Here is a 19,641-nt window from a genome sequence, read left to right as displayed (position 1 = left end):
TGAAACTAACATTTTCCAATAGCCGCGTTCTAGTACAAATAATAGCCGCTCATAATTCACATAAACTACACATCTTCGAGGAGGATTTTAGTAGTCAGAATGTAAATAATAACATTACAGTAAATATCAACAGTAGGAACATAAACGATGATACCGTAATTGATAGCACTAGGCCAGAGAGGAATGATAACAGTAGAACTGACAACCAAAAGGAAGTAGCCCTGACATACTCCCACACGGGCATTGAAGGAGAAGACCGAACCACTAGAAAGAGCAGTATCGAAACTAACATCAGTTGAGGTACCAAAATAATATGGAAATTAGGACAAAAGAACAGATGCTTAGAGTTGTCCTCGAGTTAATAAGTAATAGAAATAGACAAATTAGTTCAGTTAAATTCTAAATGTAAAACCAGGGACGTTGTCTTCAGATGTAATGTAACATCTGTGGGTAGAGATTCCCTTTATATTTTTCAAACTGATTCTAGCTAATCACCTGAATTCCATTGGCGATAGGAAAAGAATAAGTAGAAACTTAAATCCCTCTTTTATTCTTTTACTTGTTCCAGTCATGTGACTGTGGCCATGCTGGAGCACCGCCTTTAGTCGAGCAAATCGAATCCAGGACTTATTGTTTGTAAGCCTAGTACTTATTCTATCGGTCCCTTTTGCCGAACTACTAAGTTACAAGCACGTAAACACACCAGCATCGGTTGTCAAGCGATGTTGGGGAACAAACACAGACACACAAACATATATACACACACGCATATATATATACATATATACGACGGGCTTCTTTCATCCACCGTCTACCAAATCCACTCACAAGGCTTTGGTCGGTCCGAGGCTATAGTAGAAGACACTTGCCCAAGGTGCCACACAGTGCGACTGAACCCGGAACCATGTGATAGGTAAGCAAGCTACTTACCACACAGCAACTCCTACGCCTACTAAGTAAACTAATTTGGTTATTTAAAGACAAAAACGTCAGTTATTCGATCGGTTGGGAACTGATTAGTACTACTAAACCATATAGGGGGAAAGAGATGAGACATCTGCCTAAATGAACTTTACTAAACATTTAATTCAAAATACAAATTAATAAATAGCAAGTCCAAGCACTGATATGTCTTCACACACACAAATGAACTTTTAGGCGATATAAATGAATACCTTACAATATACAATACTAATAAAGTAGGGACCAAACCACTAAAAGTGAATTTAAACAAACGAAAATACTTGTATGCAAACACCACACACTGCACCAATGGTAGGGAACACATCTATTAATCATACTAAGAACGTTACAAAAATAACCCCAACCTCGACCTATTTTACAACCAGCCAGCAGCATCTGTCAACAGCAAAGTTGAGCTCGAGGTCGGGTTCTTGTAACTATAATTAGCAACAGCGCTACATTCTACGGAATACTAAATAGCAATCTTTCTTCAACAAGTTCACTTCGGATAAGACCAACCGGACGCACCCTGATGAAACTACACCGACAATATTGCAAAGTTTCACCTGCAACAACTTGCAGTCTCTGCAGTGGAAACACGTGTAGGTCATGGTGATGCACTAAAAGTATTTATACTCATTATTATTATTAACGTCATAAGAACGATTTTTTTTATCCAGCAACTAGGTTGCATTGACGGTAATCATTTCGGCTGAGATCAGCAATTAGCGCACGACAATGGTTCTGTGTATATTTACATCAACCGCTTCAACCTGTTTACAGCAGCGATTCATTCGGTTGCCTGCGTGCGACAACGGTAATCCCGCCGATTGAGGTCAGCACTCAGTGAGAGATAACGTTCGGAGTATATTTACGTCACCCGCTTTGGTGCAAGTACTGATTCTTTATCTAAACTATATCCCAGTGGAGGACGCCCATACGCTATTATTCCTGAATGAGATTACTCGACATCACAAGTCAGATGAACTTCATGTATTTACAATCACGTGAATTCGAAAATTGTCTTTTGTGTAGTAAAGTTCAAAACAGGGTACCACACACTGGAATATCACATTGTGAACTATGGTATCGAGGTTCCTTACGTTTCCCTTTTCAGCCACTTTGCCAACGATGGGACATATTTTGCACAATCTGTCATCTTAGTTCTTGCTTGAGTTGAAATGTAGATTTCCAATCAACGCAAAAATTCGATCACGTGGAATCATTTCTGGAAAGAAATGTGTTGACCTGGCTGGATCCCGATTCTAATATGACGCCAGGGTCGGTTTCTTCACGATGCCCATCAGTATCATCAGAGCAAGCAGAACTTTGATGTTCTTCCTGTAGTTGGAACCCAATCACCGCCATGCTTCGGTCTGACATACTTGGGATGGTTTTTCAGTATATTCATTCGTTTCGTCCGCTATATTTTGGAACATTTCATCCGTCAAAAACTCGTCGAAAATTTCCAGTGGGGAACTTCCATGATCAAGATTTGCCTTTATGCCAGGCACACCAGTAAACTCATTCAGTCGGATGAAGTTGTCTCTAGCTCGCCACACGTTATTTTGTTGTCCATAGCCATTCAGTGATGCACGTTTGTACATTAAATTCACCGGAATATCATCATCGCTCTCGGAATCATATGATTCTGGACTGGGAAAATACCTAATCTCCGAGTCATCGTCCAAACCGGAAAAACCAACTAGTGAGGTGGTGGAGCTTGGTGTAACTTGGCGCGGTGATCATGAAACAGGACGCGATGACGAAGCTGACATAGCCAGAGAGGCAGGACCAGCCTATCGGGTTGTATATATTATCATGAAACATCCAATCGGCCTATTGGCAGATGGACCTGTACTAATTCAAGTGAATTGACAGGTTCTAAGTCAGGCAGAATATAATTACGTCGACCGATTTAAAACATATACATTGCGTGCGTAAATTTACATCAACCGCTTTAAAAGGGTTGATATGATAATACACCCCACGGAACCTTTACAGACTTAAGTAGGTCACATAGAATTACGCAGAAAGAGAATTTACTGGTTACTAACAATTATTTGTAAACAATGGCATTGGATACTGACTGTTGTGGTTAGCCGGCATCTGGGACCAAAGAGGGATCTAACACGATATCTGCAGGGATAATGTATCTCTACAGACTTTATATATATATATATATATATATATATATATATATATATATATATGGGGGGGGGTATGTTTGTATGTATGTGAGTGTGTGTGTATAGTGTGAATTTCCCAAAAACTGAAAGCCGAAGACGGGTGTGTACACAACAAAGAGATGTATTAGTTTAACGCTCGGGAAGTGAGAAAGTCTTTTACGTTTCGAGTCTACGTTCTTCGACAGAAAGGAACACAGGAGAGAAAATAGAAAAAGTTTTAGTGGCTAGCGATATATCACGGTGAATGCCGGACAGAGGGGTCACACAGGAGAGCTAAGAAGAAGGGGAGATAATAAAATAGTGGTGATCCCAAAACAAAGGTGCGCGTGAGTGTTTATGTCAGAGCTTGTACGTGCTTCTGGAAGGGAGCTGGTGACCTTGACATGTGTGCGTGTGCATGTGTAGGTGTGTGGATGATTGTATAGCTGCTTGGGAGTAGTCAATGTTAGTGTGTGCGCTGGTGTGGGTGCTTGGAGTGGTTAGTATAAGTGTATGTGGGGTAGTGTGGTGTGGTGGTGCTGTGTGATGTGGTGCTGTGTGGTAGTGTGGTGGTGTGGTGGTGTGTGGAGTGGTGTGGTGTGGTGGTGTTGGGGTGTGGAGAAGGCGATAGTAGGGGAAGCAAGAGGGGCTTCTAAGAGATTGGGTGGGTTGGGATGGGATGTATAGGGATGGCGTGGTTGGGGATGTGTATGGGTGGGTTAACGAAGGAGGTGTGATGATGTAGGGAGAAGGTGGGTAGGAGGGAAGAGAAAAAATAGGTGTCAAAGCAAGAGAGGAGAGGTGGGTGGGAGGAAGTAGGTGTGAGAGGAAGAGAAGAGAGAGGAGAGGGGAGTAGGGTTATTTGAAGAGGGTAAGAGAGTTGATCCCATGTGACGCAAAGGAGCGAAGATAGATTAATCCCTGCTCACGTTAAAATCTATTTGCCAACGTATGGTGGCAGTCCTGCATGGGACAATCAGAGGAAAACTCCTTTCCGGACAGGTTATCGTCACATGACCTGTGTCTGAAATATACTCTGAGCAAGGGATCGTACTACACCCTCCTAGCCACTAGCAGTACCAACAGACCAATGGTTTCTGGGTAATTTCCCGTCCCAGCACACATGTAGTGCTTTATCTCAATTCCAACAGGCAGGACACTTCATCTTATACAAAACTGAGTAGAACGCATTTACCACTCTTTAAAATAAAAGGTGACAAGCAAATATGCTCAAAGGAATATCTTACAATCTTCATTGCTATGTGTTTGAACAATAAAGGCAAATAAAGTTATACTAGATAGCATGCAAGACAAATTCTCAATGAACTGAGGATGGATATTGAGGCAGGAACACGGTTGTCCGTATAGTTTCCATTTTCCAAATTCATTTCTAAAGTGTTTTGTCTAACTTAATCTACATTGTATCACACTTGCCTTAGATAGCATACAATGATATCTGAAGCAGAACCATGTGTTTCCTAATCAAACTTCTTAATGAAGGAGTGGAATAATTTCTCTATGCTATCAGTATTGTTCACCTCAAAAAAAGCAAAACAAAATAAACAAAAAAATAAGAGAGAGGGGGGGAATCACACAAGACGAGTTTACGATTAACTCATTGCCAAACAACAATTTGCTTTAGTCTACCGAAATCAAATCTGTAGCGGTAATATAGTGTTTTTGACATAAGGACGTTAACGTTCTCATTCAGAAATTGGCTGAGAGCCTCCTGGATGAGAATTATTATGGCATCGTAGCTATCTAGCAACAAATATCCACTCTGTGCTTCAAAAGAAACAGCCATTAATGTCATGTAAAATAAACATTTATAGGTTTTGAGTAGAGACAGGGTATTAGCTAATTTTATCTTTAAGTTTTAAGTTGTCAGCCAGATTTATAAACGGGTAATTATAAAGTCTAAACATTTACTTCACAAGACAACTTCTGCTTCGAAATTTCTCATTTTCTGTACATATCTCTATTTACGTATAGTGTGTGTCTACGGCGTTTGCGCCTGTGTGCGTGTGAAGATGCGTGTGTGTGTATTTGTGTGTGTGTGTGTGCGTATGAGTGTACGCATATATAATTATTCCATTTTCTATAAATTTGGAACCACTGACATTCTATCAGTTTCTGTTATCTCAATTTCTCTCTTCTTTCTCCATATAAATACTCACACACACACACACACGTATATATATATATATATATATATATATATATATATATATATATATATATATATATATATAGCGTTAGAGATAGAGACACCCACAACTTCATCAACTCCGAACGGTATTAACTCAACCAAGTCATAAAATATTAAATATTATGCTTACTATTTCTATTCATAATACCCCAATTTTCCATATTACGGACTATACGCGTTTCATGAGGGTACGTATGGTATCTAGTAACAAATATGCATTCATCGAAATATGAGAGCTTCCTAAAGCATTCAACCTACTATAATGAAGCTTTAAGAAGGATACAAGGACGAGATTAGATTCTACAATAATAATACAAATAGCAACAATTACACAAAAAATAACAACGCTAAAGACCCCGATAATACTAATATAAATAAAAAGGTAAATGACAATGAAGATGGGAATAGAAATAAAAATAAAAACAAAATTAATAACAATTATAATAATTATAATAGAGAAACACATCGGAATTTTATAGAATATAAGGAGCATACAAAAACTTTGAAATAGAACGACGAATAAAAATAAAAATAGAAATATAAGGAAATATATAAGATTAAAGGATAAGCAAAAATTAGATCCAATTATAAATGATAACGATGATAATAACTATAGTGTAAATAAGGATACGAGAAATAATAATATAAATATAAATACAAATAATAATATAAACTGGTTGATATTTCCTTATAGGACCCGGGTTAAAATTAATATTATAAAAGAAATCACTAAAACAATAGAATCATTTATTATCGAAAATAAAATATGCAATAAGAGTTTTTCTAAAAATAATATAGGAGTAGGATATTCGACTACTAATAATGTAGTTAATATTATTTCATCACTAAGTAAACATAAGTTAAATAAATATTACTTTAATAGATTAAATAATTTTCCCAATAATAATTGTAGTGACTAAAAAACTTGTAATCGTAGGGACGAAAATAATTTTAAATTTAATAACAAATGTAACTTAAAAAATGGAGTATATAAATGTGTGGTTTCTTTAAATAGGAATGACCAAAGCAAAAACGTTGCTCGTGTTTGTTTTGACCATTTAGAATTGGAATTTTTGAAAAGTAAAATTTTGCATTATGTAGCTTGTTATTCTCTTTAAGTGAAAATTTTTCTGGTTGAAATACACCGAAAAATGGCGACACAGCAGTCAAAAAATCGTAAAAAATAGGGATTTTCATAGAAACAAAGCATCTTTTTGATCTAAATAATTGTTGATCTTAACATGGTCTGATTTGCATTTTTTCTTCTACGGAATGAAGAGCAAGCCTTCTTCTATCATACTGTCAATTTTGGTCAACTTGCGCCGCAGTGTCTCGGAGGAGATAGTGTTAGTTGAAGGCTACCAAACCTGCCATACACAGACAACTTCAGCTTTATATATATAGATATTAAAGGAAGAGCCTAACATTTGTCCGAGGACAAATTATTCATGCATCACAAGTATGGAAGTAATTTGTGTAACAATTTTCGCATTAAAAGTGAATACACACATTTCTGTTTCATGTATTAGATACACATACATACATACACACTCATATATATATATATACACTCACACTGAGTATACGCACTCATAGTCACTCGGAAAAGATAGATACGTCCCTCATCTAAAAATACTCACAGAATTTTTGGTCTCTAAAGATTTTTCAGTTGTGAAACGTATTAGCCTTTCCTCCACGCCATCAATATACATGCCTCAAAATTTTCGGCTCATTTCCTAAAGACGTTATTGTTGCTATGTATTCGTTCAATTATTTTCAAAGAAATGGAGAATAAATGGAGAAATTCAGAATATTATATTCGTTTCCAGTAAACCCATTGTATATTGGACAGGAATTGTCAATGTATGAAATAAGGTAACTGTTTAAATTAATTTTACTAACAAAGTATGTTTCCTTTTGTACATTTCTTTCTGTTAGAATAATTCTGTCTATTGCGTTGTTTCTAAGGACGGAAAGAATGGATATTTTTCAATTTCATAATTTTGGTCAAATGAGAAAAGTTTCGAGTTTCGAGATATCATTTTGATAAAATTATACTCCAGTTTGGAATTGTATTCTGATTTGAATCTGTGTTTGCAATTACTGCTTGATTTATTCCACAATATTTCTTGTTCCTTTATTTTCGAGAAAGTAATTATCTTTGGAAATTGGGCTTTGATGTTTATATAATCTGTTTTAAAACTTATCTACTGTTTTACGTATTAGCAATGTATCAAATCTAGACAGAAACAATGGAATACCTATTTATCTTGGAATATTCATATTTCAATTCCGGAAACTAGTCAATGTAATTGTTTCCTTTCATATAAAATAGATTTTGAAAAGACAATTTTGTTGATGATTCATATATTACCATATATTTTCAAACCTGCGTGATAAAGTCTAAACTCAATCTTTTTATTTTATGTTGTCATTAAGCGCAATTCGCATTCATAGCTAACCAGATGGTCATTGCAATCTAAGTTGAGATATTAGTTAAATTTATATCCACATTGCAACTGAGACAAAAACAAGGCGCAATTTAAACCGAATATTTAAAACACATGTTGAGGTTCAATTTATTCTCAGAAATAAAATTATTTGGGATAAGATAATTTGTAGCTTCAGAGAATAATAAAATAGTCGAACATAGAAATGGAAAGGAAAATACTCCGCCATCTCTTTCTTTCACATTTTGTTTTTATCGGTCAGTTAGCTTGTCTTTGTGTGTATGTGCGCGCGCGTGTGCGTACGTGTGTGTGCGTGTATGTGTGTTTGTGTTTTTGTGTGTGTGTGTTTGTGTATGTGTGTATGTGTGTTTGTGTGTGTGTGTGTGTGTGTGTAAGCTAAAACAGAACAAGTGAGATTGTTTATATGATAGCTACTCTATCTCATATACATTTCGTTAACATTTCAATAACATCTCATTGCACATATAACAAATAACATACTCAAATGTTATGGTGAAGTATTCAGAGACGTGTAACTTCCATACTTTATTGGATTGTTAAAAGCTAATAGAGTCGCCAATTGTAAAAGAGGTGAGTGACTGTATAAAAATCACACGTCTCGGATGATTTCATAATTAGTCTTGATTCTGCAATCTATGTTAAGTGATTAATAAACATGATTTGTCATGAAATATGCATAAGATCCTGTAAGTTAGCATCATATGAACAATGTCTCATATCTTTTTTTTTTTGCTACATATACTCTGAGAAGTAGCCAAACTCCGGACTCATGTATACGAAGGCAAGTCAGAAATTATACGCAATCTTCATTCTGTAATTTATTAAAACGAAAGCAAAGGTTACACAATCACATCATTTTCGACATAATCTCCTTGCTTTTCGACGCACTTCTTTCATCGTCCACATGCTTGCTTATTCTATCGCAGAAGAAAGCATTTGGCTGGTCGCAAAGCTAGTTGTGGGGCTCTTGTTTGTCTGTAGCAGATCAACCACCTTGTGAAGAACGTTCGAGCGATCCGAAGAGGGGTAGTCGAAAGGGTTGAGATCTGAACTGTATGCAGGTTGCCCGAACAATGTGAAACGCAATTTTTCAATGGTTTCAATGATGTAGACAGCTGTATTTGTGCATGCATTGTCGTGCAGCAATAGCAGTTCCTTTGACAATAAACTTCGTCGTTCGGTACGAATTACATACTTCAGTTTGTTGGTCAGTATTTCACTGTTTTCTACATTGATGAATGAACCATTTGTCCGCGTAATGTTCCAGTATAGAACATTTTGCATACCGAACAAAAATTAGTATAATTTTATTGTGGAATTTTGCGTTTTGAATTCCGTTTTGGATTTCTGGATATCCTGGGAGATTCCATAGCATACCCTGCGTTTTGGATTCTGGGTCAAAGTTAATGAACCGGATTTTCTCTTCCGCGACTAATCTCTCCAAGGAGTTTCGTTTTCAACCATTATTCATAAAACAATTATATGTATGCGTCTTTGCATTCTTCTCCTCTCCCTTTCACCGTTCCCTCTCTCTTACTCATCTTCCTTCTCCTCCTCCCCTCCTCCTCCCTCTCGTCGCTGACCAGAGGGTAACTCTTTCTCACTACTGCCTTCAACAAGTCTACAAGGCTTCTCCTGTCCTCATAAGCCGTTTTCTCAATGCGTTCAAAATAATTTTTCCATCGTCTCGGCTTAAAAACAATTATCGTTTGTTTTTACTGTGTTATTCTCCTTGTCCTCTCTTTTACTATTTTTATTTGTATTGCTTTTACTGTCTTCTTTTGTTTTTTACTGTCCTGTTCTTCTCACCACTTTTACCCCTTCGCAAAAAATCCCAAATTTTATTTAATTTGCTTTGCGGGAAGGACTGTTTCAACGAAGTCGTGCCTTGCCCTTACCTTTGAAACACTGAGTAGTCAAAACAGGGGCAGCTGAAGACGGGGAATGTTCCTTGTGTTGTATGTCTTGTACTCTGTTTTTTCGTTGTTTGAAAAAGTCCGTTTCCATGTTTTTGTTTTTATGTTTTCGTTTCTCGTTGTGTTCTACGTTTTTTAGGTGTCCTACACCCATATATGCATGTATATATACATATAGATGTAGGTATGTGTATATATGTATGTATACATATGTTTTATTTATTAATTTGTTATTATATGATCGAACACCACGCATCCCCTTCCAAGTAAGTTTTATCTATCTATCTATCTATCTATCTATCTATCTATCTATCTATCTATCTATCAATCTATCTATCTATCTATCTATCTATCTATCTATATAAAAATTCAGGTGGGTTGTTGATAATTGTAAGCACATGTATATACCGTTTGGTGGTGTAGGTGGTGGAGTAAATTAATCAAAATAAAAACACGATGCCAAAATAAAAACACGATGTTTCGGGCCTTTATTAGACGGATTTATAACAATGCACAATGTGTGTCTATGGCCTTCTTCAGCCGCGCACAATTACTACCTCAAGGACATGTATTACATCAAAAATTCTACGTTGGGGATGCAAATCCTCTCAGTCGCGTACGACATAATGCGGTACCAGCACAAAAATGAAGCGTCCATCCCGTCCTTCTCTCAATGTAGAATCTACATAGTCACAGTTTCTTTCAGGACTGGAATAATGTTTGCCTCTCAAACGCTCTTTCATGGGGCCGAAGAGATGATAGTCCAGTAACGATGATAGTTCATTGACGAGGAAGTGAAAACTGTACTGAAGAAGTGGCTCGAAGAACAGTCAACATAATTTTACGGGGCAGGAAAACAGGGTCTCATTCGAAGATGGAACATTGTTATTGAGGGAAACTACGACAATATACAGAATTAGAATACCAGCTTTATTTTGATGTATGATACATATTCCTGTGTTGGTAATTATACCTCTCGTAAACAAAATGGCATTACGTTTTGACTCACCTCGTGTATATATATATATATATATATATATATATATTATATATATATATATACATTCACACATACGCGTGTATTACTGTTAGTTTTATGTATTGTTACATAAGGAAAAGGATCATGCATTAACGCAATACTTTTAAGTAGTGTAACAAATATCTTATAATTTCGCTTGTTAGATTTTGACTTAATCACCATAGTTTCTGAATATTCACTTTCAGCACCCATTCGTCATGAAGGCGAGCAAGGCTAAACATTGAATTAACTGTCAATCTGTTGATTTATATAAAGCACTCTACTAAAAGGTATTGCTTTTCACTTTCTATAAATAAGACTCACAAAAACTCTCACACACACATAAATTACATTAACAGACATCGTGTGTATGTGTACAAGTATGTGCTTATATACATATGTAGTGGGGTGTGCATTTATGATATGTTTATCTATGTCCATGTATATATTTGTGTATGCGTGTCTGTCTGAAATTGCATTGCATAAAATATTTTGCAATATTACAGTATTATGTAAAATTTTTGTGCCAAATTTCATGTAGCTGATGTAAAATAAGTATGTAATATATAATAAACTGACACTGAAAATTTTGTCTTCAGGTATTATGCCAGACATCAACAACCACAAGTAACATAAAGTGAGACGTAATAAACAGTGCAAGGTCAGTATTATGTTTAATTTACAATCGTTATATTATAGTTAATGTGTCCGTGTGACGTTGATATTTTAAAAGCACTGAATGACCGAAGTCTTGCAGGGGTCTATTTTCTGTTATAATGTGTTAGTTACCTCATATTTCGATTTTCTTTTCATAATATACAGACATTGAGTTTTGTATTTATTCAGTTTCAACAAAGGACATATCAATCAATGACAGGCATATTAGACACTTCTTTTCTTTAACATCAGTGCCTACCTGATAATGGCAATAATTATACGTGTGATTATATATATACATGCATACACACAAACATACACACGAACGCACAAACATACAGATATGAATATGTGTGTTCGTGTGTATACACACACACACACACACACACACTTATACTTTCATATCTGTATGTATGTATGTATGTGTGTATGTCTCTCTTTCTCTTTCTCTTCCTACATATATATATATATAGCCTCGATACATCCATGTAGCGAAACACACCAACTGTTTGTTTACTTTATTGTAAAAAGTGAAAAAAATATTTCTTGAATATTTATTTTGCAGCTTTTAAATCTCTTTACCCTTACTCTCTCTCTCTCTCTCTCTCTCTCTCTCTCTCTCTCTCTCTTTTACTTTGTTTCGCCACTCTCGCTCCGCTTTAAAGGCGTTGCTCCAGCATGGTCGCAGTCAAAGGACAAAGAAATAAAAGAGTAAAAGAGTACACACACACATATATATATATATATATATATATATATATTATATATATATATATTAAGCAATACATATAAGTACAAGCACATAGATACTTTATATATCGTCAAATATATTTACATAGAGCATAATGAATACAGAATACTTAGGAGAGAATGCCTAGTTGTTTTATTTTGGACGCAACAGTGTTTTCTGATAGCTCGGAATTACGTATAGCAGATGGAATGTACAAAATATCATAGGTTTGCAACCAGCAAATAGCCGCGTAGATATTTACCATAAGACCGGCTTCCTTCGTCAGGAAAAAACAATTAGGAAAAGCAGTTCACATAGTAGTGCGAGAGATTTAAAGGATGAAGTAGAGATGAGGAAAAGAAAGGGGTAAAAAGTAAATAAAAGATGATGCGTAACAGAACCAACCAAACTAAACAACAAAAATAACCAAGCTCTTCCTGTAGATGAGATTGCGGAATATAAATAAGAATACAAAAAACATTGGACTGGACATAAAATTATCTTATGAGAAAGAAATTTCACTACTGAGCACTGGCGAACATAAAATCTAATCCCAAGTTCTTTTTCCGCTGTGCTAAACAGCAGTCATCTACTCAGAACGAGATAGGCCTTTAATGAACAAAAATGAATCAAATACAAATGATTCATCGCAAATATGCGTACTCTCGAGTCAACAATGTTCCAGCCAAACAGTAACCAACAAAATAGTACATAATCCAAACGTATACTTTGATCCCCAGAATTCAACTACATACATGACTAGAAATTAATGATATTACGGAAGTTGAACTGCTTGCAGCTACGAATGATCTCGATTCAAACTCATTATCTGGACTTTATTGTCTCTCAGCCATATTGCTAAAATTGTGCTAAAACAGCCGCACCAAACCAACGAAGATGCTATTTCAAAAGTCACTAGAGAGCGGCACACTAAAATAAGTAATAGTAACACCTACACATAAAGTGGGTCGCAAGGGTTGAAGCTATAAATTACAGACCTGTTTTATCACATCTCACATATCTTAAGTTGTCGATCACATTCTCTGGAAAAGAATAATTACGTAACTAGAAGACAAGTTAGCAGATAATGCACATTATTGTTTTCGAACTGGACGAATTAACCTGTCACAAATATTGCAGCACCATAATACTATACTCAATAATCTCCTGAGATGAATGATCACTGACTGTTTATGCTTTGATTATGGTAAAGAGTTTGGCAAGATTGATCAGGGAATCATCTCTCATAGGTAATGGAATATTGGTATCTCAGGTAAACTCGGAGTATGACTCTTTGACGTCATACATGGCAGAAAACAATCTGTTACTACAAATGGTTTTCTCTCCGGTAAGTCACCTGTAATAAAAGAATAGTACTAATACCATTATTATTCATTATCACCTATCGGTTGTAATCTCAAGAGTACACTCTGCCACCCTGGCGAGTTACGCTAACGACATAAAAATATCAATGGCTGCTGAAACTGCTGAAGATCCCATCACTCTCCAAAATTAGCTAAACCTGATTTATCAAGCGGCAAATAAAAAGAATATGAAATTGAATGCATCAAAATTTCTGGTTCTGCATTACTGCGGGAATACATATAAATCCCATTACTCAACACCAGAATACAATGTGTCAGAGTACTAATTTCATCAGGCACATCACAAACCAGCGTCTAAATGCAGACATCTCATCGGATGAATCCTACGAAATATCGTGACAAGAGAACCCATATTTATGCTGACAGTATGGAAAAATCGTAGTTCTGAGCATACTAGATTACTGTTCTCAGCATTGTATCCAAATTTATCCGGTCTCTTAATGGAAATTGAAGGGTTACAAAGAAACTTTATGAGTAAAATAATTTCAGTTAACAGTCTTAATTACTGGGAACCTCTCAAATTTCGTCGTCTCTACTCTGTTGAACGTTTAAAAGAGAGACATACTCTCATACACGTATGGAAAATCCTGGAGGGGCATTTTCCAAAATTTGTAAGTAGAAAGAGTTTAATGCACAAAGTAGGCAATGTCAGTTTCCAAAGATATTACCTTCGAAATCACGAGCATAAACGTTATTGTACCAGTGTAATAATTAGATGTCATCAATTGTTAAAAAAATCACATATTTGCAAAGGATCTCTACCTAAACATTCAAACGAACATTTGATAACCTCCTAACGACGATACCGGACCAGCCAAGCATTCAAGGATACCCTGAGGCAAGATCAACTGCTAAAAATGCAGAACTCCTAGACATAAAGCGACAAAACTATTTGAAAATGAAGCAAGGAGGTGCTCCAACATTGCCGCAATCCTCGGGCTGAAAACATTAAAACAATAAAAGAATAACGAATTCTTTTTCCTCTCGTTCTGTCCTTCTTATTATGTGTATCTGTGTTCGTGTGTGTCAGTGTTCACCTGCATGTGCGAGCGTGTTGCGTTTGTGCGTGTGTGCATATATATACACGCATGTATTTGTCTCTAAATGCGTAAAGGCAAGCATTGATAAACAATCGCACACTAATTCGCATACACACACACACACACACACACACATACACATTAAATAATAAAACAGGTTTTCTTGGATAAGATCTGAAACATGAGAATTATTAACTTTAAAACGGTTAAGTTTATATTTAGGAAAATCGTATTTGATTACCGAGAAAAATCATCATTAGCCTTAATCCTAATGAAATAAAATTGCATTTTACAGGAACGTTCATGCTAAATTTATTTAACTTAGCGTATTAACTAAATTACAATTAATTATCAAATTCTAGTAATTTTTGTACACAACATATCACACGTTATAAATAAATATAATTTTGCAAATCTGCAATTTATAAACGTCATCGCTGATAACTTGAATGCATTTTGTGTTCAATTTTAGAACATCATTTTAGTATGAGCTCTCATATCGGTGTGTAATTAGAAGATATTACTAATTTAAGAATATGGTTTAATGAGAGTTTTTAAGCGTAAGCGATATTTCCTATAAATAAAATATTGATTTGTCAAGTAGACAAACTTCCTGATATATTTTAGATAATCAACTCTTATCCAGGGTTATTGTTACTCTGATGCATTAGCTTCAATGTGTAATGAGAACTGAGCTGATGCCTACTTCATATAAAGTCTCGATTAAATTTGATCATTTTTCTATATATGTATTATAGTTGTTATATATCCTTACTTGCTGTGTCTGTGTATAGAGAGATGACGCAGAGCCCATGTTTTCAAGACCTCCTATATCGGGGTCAGTGTGGGCTTAATGCTCCTAATTTTCAGCTTAGGTACTTATGCATGAAGATCATGATTAATTTGAAGACTGTAGGGTTCTCATATCCTGGAAAGAAAGAGTGGAGCATACTGATTAGTGTGTAAGACCAGAAAGCTGACAGGGATTGAAAGAGGAGTGATTCAGCCAGCTAAGAAAAGCAGAAACGTTATAGTAACAATTGTAAATCGGAAAGAGAAAGCATCATATATGTGAACCAGAGGTTGAGCGGTGTCACTTAGGGTTGGATAACAAACAATCCATTGGTATTTAATCACTACATCCTAGATGACATTCTTTCTCTAATACGATTCAGAATGTCTGTGTACATTGCAAGAGGATGTTGGAGTAGTATTATAGATTGCATCTTACTAAACCTTGTAAGAATTCGTAAGATATTTGGGTGAGAAATACTTTACTAAAGATACTTAGTAAGATATTTGAGTGACAAATGCGCTCTGATCCTGCCAATGAACAGGTTTTTCGATGTTGTCCTAGCTAGGCGAATAGATTGCTTTCACCAATTAAATTCCTTGGTGATAACGAGACCCAGCACTTGGAGCGACAGTGGTTGTTCCAGCTGAGTACTGTTCGTGTTCAATCGTGTACAGAGCTTTATTTCTTCAACTGAGGTATATCTATGATCATGCTACTAAACATAGATATTCTCTATTTTTCACTGTGAGAAATGTGGAAGATAAAGAGCGGAAATCGACATTCGCACGTGAGTGTTCCATGTAATGAAAAGTGGGTCAGTATTTACAGAGTACCTGTATCTTTAAATACGTATGTTTGCAACCCTATACTATCTCCATTCTGTTAAATCCTTTGTCTCTCTTACTATAAGATAATAGCTCTCAGTCTGCTGAACCAAATTCGTGTGGTAGAAAAAGCTACTTAATAGAGAGGTCACCATCAGCCATACAACTTGATCCAATATTACTTTCTTTCACCCATCCTCCCTTGCATTCATAACTACAAAGACTATTGAAATGTCATCGCATGACAGGCGGTCAGTGCGGTAATTTCAGTTCTGGTCGAGTCCAAACTGCTCGAAGTTTTATCACAAACTAGTTTTCCTAGACAGAGATACAGGAAAGACAGATTCAGTGATAGCGAGAGAGAAAGAGAAAGAAACAGTAGGAACTACCTCAGTAGAGATATGATACTTTATTTTTCGACTCTATAAAGAAGAAAAAATATTAAGAAAACGGTAGAATTTTTTAACACGGAGCCAGAAGTTATGGAGCAGGTGATGCTATCGGACTCTGACAAATCAGCCGTCAACACAGAAGATTATCAGAGAGGCAATGTTGTAAATCACAATATTTCTATCTACTGTCATGTTAAATAACAATATCTGTTGCTATGTTACAAATATAGTTTAATAATGGACATACAAAATCGAATTCTGAGGAGATCAAAATGTATTTTGGTATGGCAAGTTAACCATCAGTTAGATTTTGAGTTTTATTAGACAGAACTTAACAACGGCTCCTTGATAAATACTCGCTTGACTGGAGATTGATTGATCTAACACGAGGCAGCTTGTTTACATACATGATAGAGTCACGTTCATTGATTGAAGATATAGCACAGCAAAATGTAGCGACATATTAATTATGAGATAATTAAGTTCTATTTTCTAAGTTTCGCTATATTTTATTTGGGAGAAATGAAATACTTTGACGTTCAAAACTTTCCAAAAGTGAAGTCGGTTTATAAGAGAAATGGATGCTTTGAGATTTCTAAATCAACTTCCAAGGCGATATAACTGCAATTTAATTACAATATGAGCAAGACAATATAGCCTTAATTTATTACTCACATACATTCAACACTTATCAATCGTTGTCCAAAACTTAAATAACATTATAATGTAAAACTTTCATTACATATTTGCAACATTTTTCGGTGCCTAAATTTTATAAAGAATTCATAGATATGATCATCAAATTGCAGTAAAATTCTATAACCACAGTGAAACTGTTATATATAGAAGTATATTTATCTATACACATACTGATTGTTAGAAAAAATGCTAAATATTTATTAAAGCATGCCATCAACTATAATATATTGAATTACACATTTTGTCTGTTAGCACCTTTTAAGTAGATTTTCCTTAATATTTGTTTATTTCATGCAATGAATACGTGAAAATACCTGTGTAAATACGTATAAAATATATTATTTCTAAGTGATTAATTTAGAATTTCATTCCAGTAACTGAATTACATTGAAAGTAACTATGGAAATCTGAAAGTATTTGTCAAGTGGGTTTCCTGAAACTTAACATCCTCTTCAATGACTTAATAAATATTTCTAGCTCCTTCATTAAAATCAAAGAAGAAACGTCAAGTCATAATTTCGTCAAATAAATCATCAAGTGTGATTAAAGTTTCTAGTAGTTCAACTAATTACTTTTCTGAAGTAGTTGTAGAATACAAAATCAAAAATCTAATGATTGATTTACCTAAATTTTACTTATGACAATGGGAAAGTTCTTTACGCATATATATATATTTGTATTTCTGTGTGTGCATATATATATATATATATGCGTGTGTGTGTTGTGTGCGTGTGTGTTCACAAATACAAATGCACATGCATGCACAAGTATACATATATATCTACAAACACATAGGTATGAACACAAGCACACATACAAACACACACACACATACAAACACACATACACACACACACAAAATATATATATATACACACACACACACGCATATATATATATATATATATATATATATATATATATATATATAGATATATATATATTAAGTGGCACTCCGTCACTTACGCTCCAGTTGATCCGATTAACGGAACACCTTGCTTGTGTGATAACGTATCATTGGCTGAGCACCCCACAGACACGAGTACCCCTTCGCATACTTCTCAGAGAGATCAGCGTGACACACACAGTGTGACAGTTGAGTGGACTAGAACAACGTCAAATAAATTGTTTCGTTCAAGGAGACAACACACCACCAGGAATCGAAATCGGGACCATACGATCGTGAGCCGTATGCCCGAACAACTAAGCCACATACATTCATACATATATGTATGTATGTATATATATTATATTATATATAATATATATACACATGTAATATATATATACATATATATATGTATATTTATATATATATATATATATATATGTATATTTATATATATATATATATATATATGATATATATATATATATAATATGTGTGTGTGTGTGTGCTTGTGTGAATGTAAGTGTGTGTGTATATATATGTGCCTTTGTATATATCACACAGTGTATGTATTAAAATATACAGTGAGTGACTACAAAAAACATCCAATAATAAGTACATATGCAGAGGAGGAATATTATTGACATACTCTCACTTAACGCAAAAAAAGAAATCTTTAAATTTAGCCAACATATTATTAAGAATACCTTCTCTGTATGTCAGTCTTTCTGTCTTTCTGTCTTTCTGTCTGTCCCTCTTTGTATGTTTCGTATGTGACTGTATATATATGAATATATATATATATATATATATATATATATATGTGTGTGTGTGTGTGTGTGTGTGTGTATGTGTGTGTGTGTTGGAAGACTCCAAAATATTTAAATACGCACAGTGAATTATTATAAATTTTAGATTTATTTTCAAATATTAGAAGAATCTATAGAGACAGTTTGGCATTCCTTCGATATAATTCGACAAAATCAAAAAATTTCACCGGGTATTTCCGTGGATGCAAATGACAATTCGAGTCTGTTTTCTGCTTTGAAATTTGCGTATTTTACATATACACATGAAACAGGCAAGTACAAATATGCAAGGCTTTATTTCATCAAGTGTAAAATGAGACATTGCTGGCATAACTTCGTTATATCTATACTCCACAACCCACGGAAATACCCGTAGTGAAATGTTTTAATTTTGTCGAGTTATATCTAAGGAATAGCGACAGTTTAATAGTTTTTGATCATCTGGTTTCAAACAAAAGATTGCTCTCGTCCAGGCATGATAATAGGAGCAATGAAATCGCAAACATGATGAAACATTCCGTTCAGAACTAGTGCTCGTTTATATTAGTCGTCTTTGACGACTTGGAAAACTAAAATAAGGTAAGATTTTAACTTTTCCACTTACAAAACATTTTAGTGGTGAGGTTCGCTTAGTGTGTATTGTACTCCATTGACAATCATTGTCCAGTCAAGCTG

General features: G+C 35.0%; 1 protein-coding gene across 2 annotated transcripts in view; it reads left to right on the top strand.

Annotated features, from left to right (window-relative positions):
• LOC115212179 (D(3) dopamine receptor-like) overlaps positions 1-19,641 on the top strand; it is a 1,526,288-nt gene that overhangs the window by 1,056,855 nt on the left and 449,792 nt on the right. For both annotated transcript variants that reach the window (XM_036502723.1, XM_036502725.1), the window contains one exon: positions 11,345-11,406. The gene's annotated coding sequence lies outside the window, so the exon portion shown is untranslated. The remainder of the gene's footprint in view (positions 1-11,344; positions 11,407-19,641) is intronic.

The sequence above is a fragment of the Octopus sinensis genome, linkage group LG5, assembly GCF_006345805.1.
Source record: "Octopus sinensis linkage group LG5, ASM634580v1, whole genome shotgun sequence".
NCBI lineage: Eukaryota > Metazoa > Mollusca > Cephalopoda > Octopoda > Octopodidae > Octopus > Octopus sinensis.
Note: the sequence above shows the minus strand (reverse complement) of the source record. Positions and strands in the feature narration are given on the sequence as shown.